Source organism: Aquarana catesbeiana, linkage group LG02 (genome assembly GCF_042186555.1).
Source record: "Aquarana catesbeiana isolate 2022-GZ linkage group LG02, ASM4218655v1, whole genome shotgun sequence".
Classification (NCBI taxonomy): domain Eukaryota; kingdom Metazoa; phylum Chordata; class Amphibia; order Anura; family Ranidae; genus Aquarana; species Aquarana catesbeiana.
In genome coordinates this window covers 586,909,945-586,930,725 of record NC_133325.1, presented here as the reverse complement: position 1 = coordinate 586,930,725, position 20,781 = coordinate 586,909,945, and positions in this window count along the sequence as shown.

Genomic DNA, 20,781 nt, shown 5'->3' with positions numbered 1-20,781 from the left:
ATAAGGGTTTGGAGGGGGGAGGGAGGGGGGGGAGACTGCAGAGAAGGAGATTTGGGAGTTGGGTTGGAGGGAGCAATGGGGAGAGTTTAGCCTTGTTTCAAAAGGAAAATCTAGTGACCTGATTGCCTTTTTAAGTGCTGAAGTACTCCTGCATGTCTCCCCATATGTGGGGGCCCTCTCCCGTGATGGGGGCGGTAGAGACGTCCCTGTGGGGGGACACGCAGGTATTTAGGAATTGAAATGGAGGATACAAACAAAGTCAAAATTTTGACACATAATGTGCGAGGATTAAACTCACCCGATAAGAGACTGGTAATACTATGAGAATTAGAACGAACCAAGGCCGGAATAATTTTTCTGCAGGAGACGCATATCATGCAAGACTCAAAAGTCAAAATATACTCAAAAAATATCCCAATGTGGTACTATGGGGATTCACCAATTAGAAGATCAAAAGGTGTCGCAATTGGTTTCGGGAAAAACATTTGTTTTGTTATTGAGAAGAGAAAAGTTGACCCAGAAGGACGCTTTCTCTTCCTCACAGGGACAATACAGGGTATGAGGTACACATTAGCAAACATCTACTTTCCAACATAAACCATAAAAAGTATCTAGTGGAGAAACTGATAGATCTACTTGAATTTAAAGGGTAAATTAATATTGGCTGGTGACTTTAATTTTCCTATGGACAAATTAGATACAACGTCTACTGCATCGGACAGAGAAAAAAAGCAACTAAGGAAGATCAAAAAGAAATTATATGAACATCAATTAGTAGATGTAGGGCGTATACAACACCCAAGTATAAAGGACTATACATATTACTCAACAGTCCATGGAACATATTCTAGACTGGATTACATTATGGTGGAACACAGATCATTAGAGGAGCTATTGGAGACAGCAATTGGAATATCATCATTTTCAGATCATTTCCCAGTTTCTCTGAAGATGAATCTTCACAGAGAGTTCATAGTAAGAGGTACATGGAGAATTAATGAAGATTTACTAGAAGATCGTGAAACTGTAAAAATTATAATAGATGAGATTGAAAAATACTTCCGGGAGAACGATACTCCAGAACCATCAAAAGCAACCCTATGAGAGGCACATAAATCCGTTATTAGAGGCAAATTAATATCGATAGGGGCAGGAAAAAAGAAGGAAAGAGGAAAAAATATGGTGAGACTTTCAAATGAAATTTATAACTTCGAACAAAGACACAAAAAGCATGCCAAAAAGGAAATATATCAGTCCCTGATCCTAAAAAGAGAGCAATTAAAAGATCTGATGGAACAAGAAGACAGAAAGGAATGTAATAGGGTATTACATGAGAGATACATGAAGGGAAATAAAGCAGGTCAACATCTTGCGAATATCCTAAGAAAAAAGAAGACCTTAAACTACATAGAGAAGATAAGGGAAAAGGGAGAAATAAAAAACAAGACTACGGGTATAGCACAAGCCTTTGCACAATATTATAGTTCACTGTATGCAATAAAAAAGGAAGAAACAAATCAACAAGTAGGAAAAAGAAAGAAGATGATACAAATTTACTTAAAAAAGGTTAATTTACCAAAGATTAATCCTGAGTTATGAAAGGCTCTAGAAAACGAGATAACACAGGACGAGATCAAAACAGCCCTGAAGGAAACCCCTACTGGTAAAAGTCCCGGGCCAGATGGGTTTACGATTAAATACTACAAAAAATTTCAAGAATATCTGATTCCAAGGTTCTGTGAATATTTGAACAAAATAGGAGAAGACGATGATATTAGAAAAGAGTCACTCTTGGCACATATCACTATAATACCTAAAGAAGGAAAAGACAAAACAAACTGTTCAAGCTATAGGCCCATTGCCTTATTAAACACGGATACCAAACTCTATGTTAAAATATTAGCTACTAGAATAAAAAAATTGATGCCTCTTTGGATAAACCCGGACCAGACCGGTTTTGTTCCCAGGAGAGAAGGAAGAGATAACAGAATAAAAACAATGTTGATGCTGCGATAGAAGAAAATCAATATTTCCCCAGATCTGCTCTTGTCGATTGATGCAGAAAAAGCATTTGACAGAGTAAACTGGGGAATTATGTTGGGTACGTTACAGCATTTAGGACTGGGGCCTAAAATAATGAAGTGGATTAAAAACCTCTATAATGGGCCCACAGCAAGAGTAAGGGTAAATGGGAAAATGTCTCCTGTGTTCGAGATGTTTAATGGAACGCGCCAAGGTTGTCCGCTCTCACCTCTTCTATACATATTGTCATTGGAACCCTTCCCAGCAACCCTACGAAATAACCAGGGGATAGAGGGGGCGAGAGTGGATGAAAAAGAACATAAAGTAGCGGCTTATGCCGATGATATCCAAATGTATGTGACTAATCCCAGAGCGACTCTATTGAATATTCTGAAGGAAGTGACTGAATATGGAGAACTCTCACGGGGTGTACACGGTCAGACTTTTTGGCTACAAAAGTGCGACAGCCTGTTCAACAGACTATCGACAGACTTTCGACGGACTTTTGGCAGACTTTAAACGGACTTTCTAACGACCGGACTTGCCTACACACGATCACACCAAAGTTCGACGGATTCGTACGTGATGACGTACACCGGACTAAAATAAGGAAGTTGATAGCCAGTAGCCAATAGCTGTCCTAGCGTCGGTTTTTGTCCATCGGACTAGCATACAGACGAGCGGATTTCTGGGTCCAGCGGAGTTACGAAGTAAAGATTTGAAGCAAGTTCCAAATCTAAAGTCCGTCAGATATGCGACTGGAAAAGTCCGCTGAAAGTCTGGGGAAGCCCACACACGATCGGATTGTCCGCCGGATTTGGTCCGTCGGCGTCCGTCGGACTTTTGTAGCCGAAAAGTCCGACCGTGTGTACGCCCCATTAAACTTTAAAATAAATCCTACAAAAACAGAAATATTGAACATCGGACTGGGGAAAAAAGAGGTCCTTGTCCTTCAAAAAGAATTCCCATTTACGTGGGTAAAAGGGGAATTGTCCTATCTGGGAATTAAACTAACATCATCATTTGAGAAAATCTATCCTGCAAACTATATTCCACTGTTAAACGAGATCAAGGCAGAAATAAAGAAGATGAGTACACAACCAATATCATGGATCGGAAGAGTCAATGTGCTTAAAATGGTAATATTACCAAAAATAATGTATAAATTCCAGATGTTACCAATAGGGATTCCACGGAGCTTTTTCAAAATTATACAAAAAGTATTGTCAAATTACATCTGGCAAAATAAAAAACCGAGAATAAAATTTGCACTAATTTCTAGAAAAAGACAGCACGGGGGATTGGCAGCACCGGATATTTCCAGGTATTACAAAGCGGTAATATTAGCACGTATGATTGAATGGACAAAAGAAAATAAAGAAAAAAAAATGGGTGGAGATAGAAAATACTTTAAGTAGAACCACGCTTCACAAAAATATTTGGGTATAAGTATAGAACATTATATTCTGATTCTCACGAATTGACCAAAAATGCATTTAAAATATGGGATGCACTGCACCGGAAAAAAAAATGGGTATACAACTCACCATTAATTCCCCTCACTGGAACAAATTTTTTTACACCTGGAGAAGATATATTCCATAGACTTAGAATAAAGAATCCACAAATCAAAGACATTATAAGAAAGGGGAAGTTGAAATCTGCACAAGAATTGGAGATTATTTTTGGAGGGAAGTTGCGTGAGTGGAAATTTTTTCAATTAAATCACTTAAAGTGGTGTTCCGGACGAAATTATACTTTTTAAATAAAAATACCCCTATAATACACAAGCTTAATGTATTGTAGTAAAGTTAGTCTGTAAACTAAGGTCTGTTTTGTTAGTTTGTAGCAGTAGTTTGTTATTTTATAAACTTACAGCAGGCCATGGCCATCTTAAGTGTGGGCATCTGAAGCCAGACTGTATTTCTTCCTGGATCTCATCCTTGCAGATCTCACACATGCTCAGTGCAGCACAAGCAGTGTAATAGGTTTCAGGTCAGGTTTCCATAGCAACGGCAGTGTCAGAGGAAGTTGCCGCCCCTTCCCTGAAGGCATTGCAAACAGGAAATGATGCGCTGAGCCACGGCCAGGGAGGAGGAAGCGGAAAAATGAATACAGCAGATATACAGTAGGTGCTGAAAAAAAAAATGTAAAAATATCCAATTCGTTTACAGTGCACAGTTTAGTGAGGGATGCTGAAGAGTTGTAAAAGTGGGTGGAACTCCACTTTAATTAACACATCACCACATTTGTTTAGAGACAAGGAAGATTAAATCGGATTGAAAAGCTTTGTACAACATCAACCCCATTGAAAAAAAAGAATTTCGAAAATGTATGAAATATTGACAGATCTTGAAGGACAGGGAAGACCCTCCTTCATAGAAAAGTGGGAAAAAGAGCTGGAAGTAAAGCTTGAAGACCAGCAAGTCGATAGGATGATAGAAGCAAGATATAATCAAGCATGGGACATGAACACCATTGAGATGAACTATAAATTCCTGGTTAGGTGGTACCTGACCCCGGTTAGAATCCATAAAATTAACCAAGAAGGATCACCATGGTGCTGGAGAAACTGTGGACAAAAAGCCACAATGGTACACATATGGTGAGATTGCCCAAAAATAAGAGTATTCTGGCAGGAAATAATTAGTTGTATAAAGTAAATAACAGGCGAAAAGATAGACAACAACATACTGATATGTCTGTTTCACGATTCTAATACCCCTAAAAAGCAATATATGCGAAAACTGTAACGCCAAAACTTTTGAATGCTGCAAAGGGATTGATCCCAAAAAACTGGTTGAATAGTGAAAGACCAGATTTGAGAGATTGGTTTAAACAAGTGGATTATTACAGTAAAATGGAACTCCTAAGCAATAAGAATAAGGGGCAATTAGACAAACATAATAGTATTTGGAGTGGGTGGGAAAAATTTAGAACCTCTGACAATTACTGGCAGAAGATGTTGGAAGGCAAAGGGTCTTAAGATAGAAAATAGTAGGGGAAGATAGAAACAAACTAAAGGTGAGAAAGGGGAGGGAGGGGTGGGGGGATGGTAGGTGGGTTGGGTAGATTGGGGAATGGGGAAAACTTTTACAGTTTTTGTATAAACATAAATAAAATTGTCTAAATACATCCATCCTTTTTTTTGATGCCACAATGATGTGTAATTGAGAAGGGACAAAATTTGCTCACTGATGAGGAAAAGGGAAAAAAAAAAGGAATTACTCTAGGGGAAAAAACTGAGTGTATTGGATTGTATGCAAACGACATCATCTTATATATGTCGGATGCTCAGAGTACATTAAATGAAGCCATGAAGATAATAGGGACATTTGGGGAGTTCTCTGGTGGCCTGAAGATAAATTGGCAGAAATCTGCAATGATGCCATTAAGACAGGAAATACAGATGGGAGACAGGGGGGGGGGGTGTAGAGCCCCTATTAAAAACAGTACAGTCCTTTAAGTATTTGGGAATTTATATTACCTCACAAGTGAAGGAGGCATTGAAAGCTAATGTATAGCCTCTAACAGAGCACATTAAATTGGGGACATGGTCTAAAATGCCGTTCTCAGTAGTAGAAAGAATACATTTGATTAAAAGTATAGTAGTCCCTAAATGCTTATATGTGTTTTCATATTTGCCAGTAATAATACTTAAAGTAATATTTAACAAACTGAACTCCCAGTTTATAAAATTTATATGGGCTAATGGTAGATGTAAATTAAAACTAACAACATTGCAAAGACCTAAAGCCATGGCAGGCGCGGCTCTGCCGGATATATACCTATATTATCTAGTGGGCCAATTGAAGCACCTGCAGAAGTGGATAGCTCTGGAGCAGGGAGAGTGAGTGGAGAGGTACTTGCTTAAGATCTTAGGCTGGATTCACACCTATGCATTTTTAGCGCTTTTTGCATTTTGCAGATTTGCACTACAGTCCATTTAACATGGTCTCCTATGGAACACGTTCTGTAGTGCAAATCTGCAAAATCAAAAAGCACTAAAAATGCATAGGTGTGAATCCAGCCTAATGCCCCGTACACACGGTCGGATTTTCCGATGGACAATATCCGATCGGAGCGTGTTGTCTGAAATTCCGACCGTGTGTGGGCTCCATCGGACATTTTCCATCGGATTTTCCGACACACAAAGTTGGACAGCAGGAGATAAAATTTTCCGACAACAAAATCCGATCGCGTCAATTCCGACCGTGTGTGGCCTGTTCCGACGCACAAAGTGCCACGCATGCTCAGAAGAAATTCCGACACGGGACAGCTCGTTCTGGTAAACTTAGCGTTCGCAATGGATACAGCACTTTCATCACGCTGCAATATTAAAAATGGTTTAATACAGCGCACTCTCTTCTTCTTTATAATGTGACAAGAATTAAGTAGTTTTGCTGCTCATATTCACACACACTTCTCACAAACTTCTTTCGTTACTATTTATCGGGATTCCCTCAATATATTTTGATTTCTCACATCTGACAACATATTTTTTTTTTTTTTTTTACTTTAATGTAGATTCTTTTTTTGTGTTTCTCTTTTTTAATTTTGTTTTTTGGGGATTTTGATTAGTACTCCCGAAAATGTTTGTGTGTTTTTTGTGACAAGTTCCCACAACACCATTGATATGTTGTTCTATTTAATCTGTAGGAGATTGTTTGGTGTTGTTGTCCCTTGTTAATTTCACATTGTACTTTAGAAATGTACCTGAATCGTCACCAACAAACTGTCTTTTTTGGATGAAAACACACACAGGAGAGTAGAATTTACCTAAAAAAATTTTATTAAGGGGTCACAACTATAAACAAAGAGGGAGGCAACGCTGGAGAAACTGCAGAAGTGGGCGAAGCCTTGGACCCCCAGGGCAGACATCAATTATTTAAAAGCAAAATTGGTGGCCTGAGGAGTCCTTATCTAAGAGAGGGCAGTCTGGTCTAGAAGTCACAGAGATCCGGAAAGCAGCAGATGACATCTGTGTCCCCAGGCTGTGGTCATACGAGAGACTGCATCTTCTGTCAGACCAGACTGAACACAGGGTCATCACTCTTTGGTCTTCCTTCCACGCTTCCTTCCAGCCTTTGGCTGTGGTGGTGGAGTTGTGGCAGCAGGAGGAGGAGGAGGAGGATCGTCGATCTCAATGACATCCGTCTTGTGTGTCAGTTCCCCACTCTCCCCCTTACGTAGGACTTTATAAATCAGGTCCTCAGAGATCTTGCGTTGGCCCTCCTGCATGCCCTGCAATTTGGTGGCAGCCATGCAGGCAAAGGCCTCTTCAGGACTGGGGAAGGCTCTGAGGGACGCCGAAGCCTCCTGGATCAGCCTGTATGCTGAATCCTGCACAGGACTGGGAGTCATCTTCCTGGCTCGTTTATGTGGCAGGCGGAGGGGAGGAACCTGAGACTCAGTCAGGCTGCGACTTGTCCCAGGCTTCTCTTGGCTGCCACTTAGCCCCGCCTCCTCCTGGCTGCCACTAATCCCCGCCTCCTCCTGGCTGACACTAATCCCCGCCTCCTCCTGACTGCCACATTCCACAGCCTCCTCCTGGCTGAGGTCTTCCTGTGTATGAAAAAGGGACATAGTTTTAGTATTGTTTTCATCAATCACACACAATTTTCACCTCCTGACTGCTGCAAATTGAATGTTAACAAATATAACTGACTATCATTCTGAGCTCAGCATTTTGCATTCTTGTCCCAATTTTGGGTGCCCACTACTGTCTATTGATATGTAAAACACTTTTTTTAATCAGCAATTAGTGATCAATAAAAACATCTAGTAAACATCATTTATTTATTGCCCAGAAATCTGTAGAAGAATGCTATACCTGACTCCAGCTGGGCTCCTCCACTTCTTCCTGGCTGGAAGGCCCAGGTTGGACATCGGAAGCCTCAGCTGGGATGGAAGGAAGCGTGGAAGGAAGAGTTGAGAGAGATTCCCTGACTTCAGTGTGGTCTGACAGAAATCGCAGTCTCTCGTAGTACCACAGCCTGGGGACATAAACGTCATCTGCTGCAGCTCCGGACCTCTGGGAATCTGTGACCTTCTTGCGCTCCCTCAGATATGTGCTCCTCAGGCCACCAATTTTTGCTTTTAAATAGGGGATGGTTGCTGTGGGGACCACCGGCTTCACCAACTCCAGCAGTTTCTCCAGCGCTGCCTGCCTCTTCTGTTTATGGTTATAGTGGGGGTGTCTCACTTGCCACAGACAGGGCAGCTCCCTGTACTTGTCAATGAACAGGGGCAGGAAATTGTGGTCGTTGAACCCATCCATTTTCTCTGCAAGACACAACACAAGACAAACCCTAATGTCAGGCCAAACTCCCCTAATCTTGTTACAATATAGGCTTCCATTTCGAAGCAGTATAGGCCCAAGTTTAGATCCTACCTTCGTTAGCACGATCGGCGTCTCCGATGCTCCTTCCTCCGCTCACAGATCGTACGTAAGACGCGTGCGTTACGATTTATACACACTTCGCATGCGTATAACTCCGCCCGCCCCTGACGTTCTTTCTATTCTATTCCTCGCCCCTTTTCGTTCGGCGCAGTGGAGGAAGAGCACATGGCGGATAGACAGCAGGATCGTGCTAATTACAGCAAGGAGGAGGAAAGGCCGGAGCCTGAAACGTCCCGATCCAGAAGGAGATTAAAGGACTCAAATATGTCCTTTGGGGAGATGTTGGAGATGGTGGACATCCTGAAGAGGGCCGACTATGATGGAAAGTATGGGCCTTACCCCAACCCCAATATACGAAAGGCCAAGATCATGGCGAAAGTGGTCAGGAGTCTGCACCGGAAATTCGGGGTGCGACGATCGAAAGATCAGCTCAGGAAGCGGTGGTCGGACCTGAAATTACGAGAACATGAGCAGTACAGAAAGATCCGGAGAGTGCTGCAAAAAAGTAAGTATTTGTGCTGTATTCCTATTCTTTTTGTGTTTATTACGTTCGTGCTGCTCCATGTGCTTTTAGGAACTGTTGTACAGTTTAAAATGTCAACTTTCATGTTCATGGGCACATTATTCGTTCGGATCACACATTTTTATTTCGGACAATAAAATACCATTGTTTAGGCCATATGCATTTGGCCACCATTTTGACGCCCTATACTTGTCTTCAAAGAATTGGGTTGTATAGATGGCTTTGTTAATAGAATGAAATGCAAACTAGATTGTGTGTAAGGAGAGGACACTGAGCAGCTGTTTTCACATCTGGACACTGGAGCACTAGTGTGGGACCCCAGAACACCATTTTTATTAGGGGGGCCACACAGGTGCTCCAGTGTATACTATAGGGGGGATACATCTGTGAAGCTTTTACAAAACAGGTAAAGTATTGCAGCTTGACAAAGGACACTAAAAAATATACATCTTGGAACTCTGCTAAAATAGATCATTGTACCCCACTTCCAAGCAATGTTTCATCTTTATAGTTCTGACATTAAATATCTGTGTGCTAATTATACCATTTTTGTTTTACATAGGGGAGAAAAGACTCGGAGGACACCCCTCATCCGAGGAGACCAGAGCCCCCCCCCTCTGGAAGAAGGGGAAATCCCAACAACACAAGATGAGCAGGAGGAAGAAGACGTGGTGGAACTAGTCACCACAACAGGTGAGTGTCTGCGACCACAGGCTCAGATAAGAGATGGATGGCGGCATTTTTTTTAGACCTAATTTATTTTGGGTTTCCTCTCTTTGTAGGTGATCGTGAGGTTGTGGATGAAGATCCTTTCACATCCGAAAGTGCCCAGATCCTGATCGGGGAGATCATGGGGTGTAATTTACAATTGGAAAACATCAAGCAAAACATCAATGATGTTATTCCAAAATATAAAAACATCATTGATGTTTTGGGGCGAGTTTAAAACCCCTCCAAATCACTTTCTTCTTTTGTCTGCTACAATGTGCGAAATGTTTTTGTGATTTTTCCCAAAGCCAAATTTGGAGGATGCACACAGTGTGTCAACATGTGCTATCTGCCATCACGGGAGATCAATGGACACGTTTTGGGGGTGCAACCCCTTCCTCAATAATAAAGTAGCGGTGAGGAAGGGCTTTCTCCCCCAAAACACGTCCCTTGATCCCCCCTGATGGCAGATAGCACATGTTGACATTGTGAAATTGGTGTGCATCTTCCAAATTTGGCTTTTCCAGGGGTGATTTCCCCCCATCTGAACGCAATATCAAACACAGTTCCTAAATACTCATGTCTGATATTGCCTTCCAGTTCTACCAAATGTGAACTTTGTAAGATCAAGATTTGTGTCTTTCTTGTGGGTTTTACACAGGCCTGTTTTCTATAAAATGCACATTTTGATTTTGGATAATGACACCACAAAAATTGTTATACAACAAACATGTTGGTTTGTCAGAAAAACCTTTGGTAAATGCACATGTGATTGTGCAGTTATTAAAAAGATTGTTCATCAAGAATGTGTGGATTATTGTCTCAACACTACAACACTTTTGGGGTGATATAATTGTTGTTTTATGAGAAAATGGGGGTAATTTCCTAAGGGCAAATCCACTTTGCACTACAAGTGCAGTTTCAGTGCAGTTGCAAGTGCACTTGTAGTGAAAAGTGTCTTTGCATTTAGTAAATAACAGCCAACAGTGCTTTGTATAAGGTTACACAATCACGACATTTTCGGCACTCCACACATTTCTGTCAGGGTCAGCTCAAACAAACACAAGCAGTAAATGTCCACAAAGAAGAGCCTGGGGGGAGATGCCTGTCGAGAACTTGAGGTCCTGCAGGCTTCTCCCTGTGGCCAAATACCGCAAGGTAGCGACCAACCTCTGCTCCGCAGTGATGGCTTGCCTCATGCAGGTATCCTGCCTGCTGATATAGGGGGTCAGCGAAGCCAACAAACTGTGAAACACGGGGTCCGTCATCCTGAGAAAGTTCCTGAAATCATCAGGATTATTCTCATGGATCTCACAGAGCAAAGGCATATGAGAGAACTGGTCACGCTGAAGCAACCAATTCTTGGTCCATGAACTCCTCCCCACCCTGTTCATGGACTGGACTTGTGTCAAGGTCAGGACCCCAACACCAAGCCCCCACACAGCACGAACTCTACGAGGAGTACGCATACGAAACATGGCTAGAAAACGGTAGGCTGCTCAGAACGAAGTAACAGAACGCACTGAAGAACAGCAAGGCCTGTGAAGAGCAACCTGAAAAACAGCAACGAGCAGGCAAGATCACACAGAAAACTCCAATATGAACTGACTGCACGCACTGAAGAGCAGATACAAACCCACAAGCACAAACTGAACGGCAGAAAACGAGTCTGAAAAAGCACGAATCGTCTCTCACCAAACTTTTACTAACACGAGATTAGCAAAAGGAGCCCAAAGGGTGGCGCGCTTGGTTCTGAACCGGCCTTTTCTAGTCTCGTCGTACGTGGTGTACGTGACCGCGTGGTTGTTGATCGGAAATTCCGACAACTTTGTGCGACCGTGTGTAGGCAAAACAAGTTTGAGCCAACATCCGTCGGAAAAAATCCTAGGATTTTGTTGTCGGAATGTCCGAACAAAGTCCGACCATGTGTACGCCCTATTAGAGGTAGATGAACTGTTAGTGGGACTAGAAGCACAGGCAGATATTACCAAGGGTAAAAATCCCCATATTAACTCTGGCATGATCAGTATGGAGAGAAACAAAACAAGTGGTGGGATATACTGATACTCCTTTGGAGATTCCAATCTGGAATAACCAAAACTTGGAGCAGTTAAAGATATTCATGGACTGCGAGTTCTGGAAACAGAAAGGAATAGTCACATTGACACAGCTAAATAACTATAGAACATTACACTCATTTTAATATCTGTGTAAACAGCATAATATCTCAAATAAAATTTTTTATAAACACTTACAGCTTCGTCATGTGCTACAGTCACAACTAGGTAACCAGAAACGCAAGACCCCTTTCACACTGTCAGCGGTAAAGCGGCGCTATTTTTAGCGCCATTTTACTGGCGTTTTAGCAGCGCTATTCAGCCGCTAGTGGGGCGGATTTAACCCCCCGCTAGCGGCCGAAAAGGGGTTAAATCCACCCCCAAAACGCCACTACAGAGGCACTTTGCTGGCGGTATAGCAATGCTGCCCCATTGTTTTCAATGGGGAGGAGCGGTGGAGGAGCAGTGTATTCACCGCTCCTCCACTGCTGCAAAGAAGCTGCTGTCAGGACTTTTTGTAACGCCCTGCCAGCGCAACGCCCCAGTGTGAAATCACTCGTGCTTTCACATTGGGTTTGCAGCTGAGGCTTTTTTGAGGCGCTTTACAGGAGCTATTTTTAGCGCTGTAGCGCCTGAAAAACGCCTCAGTGTGAAACGAGTCTTAGATATCTAGATTTCCCCTTATAGGAGTACTCAGTTCACAGGACCCTAAGGGACTAATATCTATATTATATGCACATCTAATCCAGGCTAAAAGTGGCAGTAGCCCATTGAGAGTAAGAGATAAATGGCAGATGATTATTCCGAATATGACAGATGAGAAGTGGGAGGAGATATTCTCTATACATCTGACGGTCTCACCAGCGGCTAATAATAGAATAATTCATATATATATGATGCATCAGATATATCTTAGCCCAAGTAGACTATTTGGAATGGGGCATAGGGCTACATCGAACTGCCTGCAATGTCATCAAGAGGGAGCAGATTGCCTACATTTAATGTGGAACTGCGACTACACTTTAAGACAGGGGTGTCCAAACTTTTTTTTAAAGAGGGCCAGATTTGATGACGTGAACATGCGTGAGGGCCGACCATTTTTCCTGAATTCTTTGAACCATTAAAATTCGGTCTAAGTGTGTTTGTCCAAGCACTAATACACTGCCCAACAAGAATTCTCTTGCCTTTGTGGCTGTGTGTGGTGAAGAGATGAGCTTGGGAGTGTTATTTGGATATATAGATATACAATATCTCACAAAGGTGAGTACACCCCTCACATTTTTGTAAATGTTTTATTATATCTTTTCATGTGACAACACTGAAGAAATGACACTTGGCTACAATGTAAAGTAGTGAGTGTACATCTTGTATAACAGTGTAAATTTGCTGTCCGCTCAAAATAATTCAACACACAGCCATTAATGTCTAAACCACTGTGAGATACTGTATATCGGTAGTGTTTACTTATCTCTCTCCAAAGATCCAAGTGTCATTTCTCTCTGGTGCTCAGTTCCTCTGTTATCAGCATGAGTCACTTCTGACAAGTTCTCTGACATATGAGATAACAGTAGCTGAAAATTTGTGTTGGGGAGGGAGCTTAGAGGTAGATAAGCAGGGAGCTTGTCTATTCAGACTACACCTTTGCATGTTCCTTTGATTGTCTGCCTATGTGGAGGAGGGGGGGGGGGCATGTCCCTTTCCACCAATCAGCTCTCACACAGTGTAAAGCCGCGTACACACGAGCGGAATGTCCGACAGAAAAAGTCAGATGGAATCTTTTCATCGTCTATTCTGATCATGTGTATGCCTCATCTGACTTTTTTTTTTTCGAAAATTCTGATGGACCTAGAAATGGAACACGTTCTAAATATTTCCGACGGAACCAATACCTATCGGGAAAACCGCTCGTCTGTATGCTGTTCCCGACGGACCAAAAACGACACATGCACTGAAGCAAGTACGAGACGGAAGCTATTGGCTACTGACTATTGATAAGTGCCACAAAATATATTAAATAAATAGTGAAAGAACCCAAATGATGTTTGTGTACACCAATGAGCCGAACACACGAACATATAAAAAATATTTCAAACAATGTCCGTACAATTACAACAGAGTGAAGTAAATTGCAAAAATGATGCTAAATATCAAAGTCCATAGAAAGAAAAAAACACATCCCAAAGTGACAAGTGATGAAAATTCTTGTTGCGGTGAAAAAAGTGCATAAAAGGGAACTCCACCTTCAAGAAAATGCTGCCGTTTACCAGAGAGAATTGGTCCCTGATTATAGGGGACCGCACTGAGCAGACGGCTGTAATCCCAGCCCGGGATCTCACAGGCAGGCACTAGATGACATCACGTCCAAAAGACTCAAATCAGCAGATATACATCAGCATAAAAAAAAAAGCCGGCCGGCTCCAGATCAGCCCGTAGCTTCCAGGACTGCACATGTAGCGGTGACGTCAGGACGTGGCTCCTCCTCCCTACGTCGTTTCGTCACCAGCGGATGTGGTTTTCCCCAATATTCTGATTTGTGTCATATAACACTTTAGTCGCAGCTTTATGTTTATTTTTAGTTTTATTTTTAATTTTGATTGTTAGCGCAGTATTATATTTACACTTACTACTGACTATTGAACTCCCGGACGGTCGGACTTTGGTCGGACTTTGGTTTGACCGTGTGTAGGCAAGACCGCTTGAATGGAATTCCGTCAGAGTTACCTTTGGAGTTTTCTTCGATGGCAAAAGCGGTCGCGTGTATGCGGCATTAGTCCAGTCTCCCCACCCACCCCTATGTACTGCTAAAAGAGAAAGAAAAACTTCTGCAGATATACAAGTAAAACTTATGTAGAAGGATTTGTTTTATCTCTGTGTATCATCTGAGGCTATTCACTTCACTAGGTATATGTGAGGGTTTACAACCACTTTACCAATCACTTAATCCTTGCAATGAGAGGGAAAGGGGCACCGCAAGAGTATTTTTTTTTTAATCTGGGAGTTGGGCTTCTTGAAGCCAAAAGAGGCAACTAACAGTTCAACAGAATGCACAGAAAAGATAAGAAAAATATACAGTATGTTATTTTTTCTATACAACTGGTGGTGTTTGTACAGTTGTAAATTACATTAGAAGCTCTATGTAATTATATGTAATATTAAACCTGTATTTACAGCTTATTAGTCTTTTATACACTCAGGAAACAAATGGAATTGGCAGTTAATCAGACTGACAGCAGCTTCTAGGTGCCTCTGTCTTAAACATGATGAACTTCTTGAGAGACGGTGCATTCCAGCCCTTATTTTATCTGTGTTAATCACCATGGTTTCATGTGCTCAAAGCAAAACATGGTTCTTTATTCCTCTTATCATGTGTGTACCTGTCATTTTAATGCATATAATAAAAGGTGAGACAGATATAAATGGTGTTGTTAGTGCCAATCCTGTGACATTCCTGTTTTAATTTATTTAATCTGCAAAAATTCCACTGTCATTGTAATTAAACATAGGTGAACATAGCTTGGATGCCAGAGCACTGTCAGCAGTGCTGGTTAAGTGTTAATAATACAGTTAGTTTATTTTTTTACCACCATATGTAAAAAGAACTTTCAGGTGTGAGATACAGTAAAACTTGCCTTCTTATCATACACAGTGATCGCAAATTTCTATTTAATGCTTCACACCTGAAATGTGCAAAAAGGAATAGGAAACTTTTCTGTTCAGAGGTTAATTCGCACGTATTGAAGTAGTCCAAACCTGAAATCTATTTTAACGTTTTTAAAATCCTGACGGTTTTAGCCAGAGATGTCTCTTCTGTGTGCCCCTTTGATCTTAGCTTCAAATTGTTATTAACCACTTGCTTACTGTACACTTAAACCCTCCTCCAATTTTCAGCTTTTAGCGCTGTCGCACTTTGAATGACAATTGCGCAGTCATACAACACTGTACTCAAATTCAATTTTTATCATTTTTTCCCCACAAATAGAGCTTTCTTTTGGTGGTATTTAATCACCTCTGCGATTTTTAGACCGGGATCGGCCCCTTACTCGGATCTGTGATCATCCGAGTCTCTGTGACTCGGTGATCACAGCGCGCGCACCATGCACCCTGCAGGGGAGGACGTCCCATAAAGGCCTCCCGGAAATTGAGGTCCGCGCTGTGGCCATCATTCAGCTATGGCCCAGACCTCAAGTGGTTAAAGAGGTTGTAAAGGATATATATATATATATATATATATATATATATATATATATATATATATATATTTTAAATTAACAAACATGTTATACTTACTTGCTCTGTGGTCAATGGTATTGCTCAATGGTATTGCACAGAGCAGCCCAGGTCCTCCTCTTTGGGATCCCTCCCCAGTGCTTTTAGTTCCTCCTCTTCTCTGTGTGCCACCATAGAAAGACGTTTCCTATGGTGGCACACCTGCGGGCTCCCTTCCAAGCTGCACTTTGTGTGTCAATAGATGCAGCCCTAGGGTTGTAACCTGTCTGGTTTTGACCCGGACAGTCCGGGTTTTGACACATCTGTCCGGTTTTCAGGCAGACTGAAAACTGGACACATATCTCCAAGGTATATCTGGAGCAAACCTCCGTCCTGGGACAAATTCAATAACTCTTATTCTGTCCCATGGATAGAAGCCAGTGCCGAACAGGTTACGGGTGCTCAATGCACCAGTGAAGATTCCTGTCGGGCTGGCAAAGCGGCACATCGCTCCTCTTTCTCCCTGACTCCCCCGCACTGAAAATAGAGTAGTAAAGCCGCTCTACCCAGGGCCGAAACTAGGGGAGGGTGGGGGAAATCTTGTGCCCTGGGCGCCACTGCTGACAGGAGTAGTGACAGCGGTATCCCTACTCCAGTCAGTCCAGCGCTGGGAGCAGAGCCAAGACAAGAGAAAGGGGAACAATTGGGCACAATTTAGTGATCCTGGTGGGGAGCGCACTTGAACTTACTGCACAAGGTTAACACAGTACTGGATAAAGATCGGCTCCTACAGATTCTTGTTCAGTCACCTGTAGCGGGTCGCCATCAGACCGGTGCCGGATGCGTGTAACATGTGTGCAGAGGATGCTGCTGCGGCTGACAGGTGACATGAGGAGATCCATGCTATACTAGGGCAGTGCTGGGACCTGTAGATCTTTAGTAGATGGATAAAATGTACGTCGTTTGTCGTCGTTGTGCGGGTGTGCACAATTTTAAAGCGTGACATGTTTTTTTTTTTTTACTTGGCATGACATCATCTTTTATATTTTACAAAAGAATTGGGTTATGCGTTGCGTTTTTTTGTATTAAAATACAAAAAAGTGTATTAAAAAAAAAAAAAAATCCCAAAAACTGAGTTTGAAAAACCACTGCGCAAATACTGTGTAATATAAAAAATTGCAAAACCCACCAATTTATTCTCTAGGGCCTCTGCTTTAAAAAATATCTATATCATGTTTGGGGGTTCTAACTAATTTTCTAGCAAAAAAAAAAAATGATTTTCACATGTAAACAAAAAGTGCCAGAAAATGCCTGACACACTCAGGTGGTTAAACAGTACCTCTAGAGCTACAGTGCCTTGAAAAAGTATTCATACCCCTTGAAATTTTCTACATTTTGTCATGTTACAACCAAAAACATAAATGTATTTTTATTGGGATTTTATGGGATAGACCAACACAAAGTGGCACATAATTGTGAAGTGGAAGGAAAATGATAAATGGTTTTACAGTAGTAAGTGTGGCGTGCATTTGTATTCAGCCTCCTGAGTCAATACATTGTAGAACCACCTTTCACTGCAATTACAGCTGCAAGTCTTCTTGGGTATGTCTCTACCAGCTTTGTACATCTAGAGAGTGACATTTTTGCCCACTCTTCTTTGCAACATAGCTCAAGCTCTGTCAGATTGGATGGAGAGCGTCTGTGAACAGCAATTTTCAAATCCTGCCACAGATTCTCAATTGGATTTAGATCTGGACTTTGGGCCATTCTAACACATGAATATGTTTTGATCTAAACCATTCCATTGTAGCTCTGGCTGTATGTTTAGGGTCATTGTCCTGCTGGAAGGAGAACCTCTGCTCCAGTCTCAAGTCTTTTGCAGACTCTAATGCCATGTACACATGGTCGGAATTTCCGACAACAAATGTTCGATGTGAGCTTGTTGTTGGAAATTCCGACCGTGTGTAGGCTTTATCGAACATTTGTTGTCGGAATTTCCAACCACAAAAATTTGAGAGCTGGTTCTCGAATTTTCCGACAACAAAATCCGTCGTTGGAAATTCCGATCGTGTGTACACAATTTCAGCGCACAAAATTCCACGCATGCTCAGAATCGAGCAGAAGAGCCGCACTGGCTATTGAACTTAATTTTTCTCCACTCGTCGTACATGTTGTACGTCACCACGTTCTTGACGTTCGGAATTTCCGACAACATTTGTGCGACCGTGTGTATGCAAGACAAGTTTAAACCAACATCCGTCGGAAAAAAAGCCAGGATTTTGTTGTCGGAATGTCCAATCGTGTGTATGCAGCATAACATGTACATCAACTCTGACCAGCTTGTCCCTGCTGAAGAAAAGCATCCCCACAACATGATGCTGCCACCACCATGTTTCATGCTGGGGATGGTATGTTCAGGGTGATGTGCAGTGTTGGTTTTCCGCCACACATAGTGTTTTGCTTTTAGGCCAAAAAGTTCAATTTTGGTCTCATCTGACCAGAGAACCTTCTTCCGCATGTTTACTGTGTCCCCCACATGGCTTCTCGCAAACTGCAAACAGGACTTCTTATTGGTTTCTGTCAACGACGTTCTTCTTGCCACTCTTCTATAAAGGCCAGATTTGTGGAGTGCACGACTAATAGTGGTCCTGTGGACAGATTCTCCCACCTGTGTTTTGGATCTCTGCAGCTCCTCCAGAGTTACCATGGGCCTCTTGGCTGCTTCTCTGATTAATGGTCTTCTTGCCCAGCCTGTCAGTTTAGGTGGATGGCCATGTCTTGGTAGGTTTTCAGTTGTGCCATACTGTTTCCATTTTCAAATGATGGATTGAACAGTGCTCCATAAGATGTTCAAAGCTTGGGATATTTTTTATACCCTAACCCTGCTTTAAACTTGGCCTTCATGATGCTGTTTGTTCACCAAGGTTCTCTAACAAACCTCTGAGGGCTTCACAGAACACCTGTATTTATATTTATACTAAGATTAAATTATACACAGGTGGACTCTAATTAAGTGACTTCTGAAGGCAATTGGTTCCACTAGATTTTAGTTAGGGGTATCAGAGTAAAGGGGGCTAAATACAAATGCATGCCACACTTTTCAGATTTTTTTTGTAAAAAAAATTTGAAAACCATTTATCATTTTCCTTCCACTTCACAATTATGTGCCACTTTGTGTTGGTCTATGCCATAAAACCCCAATAAAATACATTTACGTTTTTGGTTTTAACATGACAAAATGTGGAAAATTTCAAGGGGAATGAATACTTTTTCAAGGCACTGTAAACTCTACTCTCCTGTTATTTGGGGCAATGAGAGTACCATTATTGGCAACTGAAAGGGCTTGTTTACACTAGCAGTATTCTCTAAAAAGCAACCCATAGTAGATCGCATTTCAGAGGACATTTGACCGTTAGTGAGAAGGCTTTATCCTGTTTTAACCACTATAATCATGTATTAATTGAATGGCTTGAGTTCACAGATGTACTGCCCACCAGACATGACAGGGGTGATCATTTTTGATGAGCTGCAATGCAAAGCACAACGTGTACAATTCCGTTTGTGGCCTTTGCAGCTTAAGGATGACCAGTTGGGGTAATAAATTAATAACATGACTCCACCGTGTGCTTTTACCGCTCCCCAACCATAAGTGTAAATGAGATCAAACACTCTGACCATGGGATAGCCAATAGGTAGGGCTTATCTCCAGAGGTGGAATAAACTCTAAAGTAAAGCATTTGGTAATAAATCAAAATAAAGTAACAAGATGTTCAGAAGAGGCATTTCCAGCCTGTCATACTGATTCAGTAGTTTTATATATACAGTGCAGGCAGTGTAGAATATATATACAGTGCAGCAGGGCTGGACTGGGACAAAAATTTGGCCCTGGACTTCATCATGACCAGCCCACTTTAATTTTGAGTGTCTCCATCAGCACCCCCCTTATATCAGAGTGTCCACAACAGCGTCCCCCCTTCCACTAGTGTGTCCCCATCAGCAACCCCCTTCACATCAGTGTGTTCCCATCAGCAGCCCCCTTCACATCAGTGTGTCCCCATCAGCAGCCCCCTTCACATCAGTGTGTCCCCATCAGCAGCCCCCTTCACATCAGTGTGCCCCCATCAGTGTGTCCCCATCAGCAGCCCCCTTCACATCAGTGTGTTCCCATCAACAGCCCCCTTCACATCAGTGTGTCCCCATCAGCAGCCCCCTTCACATCAGTGTGTCCCCATCAGCAGCCCCCTTCACATCAGTGTGTCCCCATCAGTAGCCCCCTCCACATCAGTGTGTCCCCATCAGTGTGTCCCCATCAGCAGCCCCCTTCACATCAGTGTGCCCCCATCAGTGTGTCCCCATCAGCAGCCCCCTTCACATCAGTGTGTCCCCATCAGCAGCCCCTTCACATCAGTGTGTCCCCATCAGCAGCCCCCTTCACATCACTGTGTCCCCATCAGAGTGTCCCCATCAGCAGCCCTCTTCACATCAGTGTGTCCCCATCAGCAGTCCCCTTCATATCAGAGAGTCCCCATCAGCAGCCCCCTTCACATCAGAGTGTCCCCATCAGTGTGTCCCCATCAGCAGCCCCCATCACATCAGTGTGTCCCAATCAACAGCCCCCTTCACATCTGTGTGTCCCCATCAGTGTATCCCCATCAGCAGCTCCCTTCACATCAGTGTGTCCCCATCAGCAGCCCCCACACCGTATCTGCGCAGAGATCTTAGAAGCGCACTTTTTTTGGAAAAAGTTACACTTTTTTGAATTAAAAAAATAAGACAACAGTAAAGTTAGATCGATTTTTTTTATATTGTGAAAGATAATGCTATGCCGAGTAAATTTGCGCCGGCTCGTGGAATGCCGACAA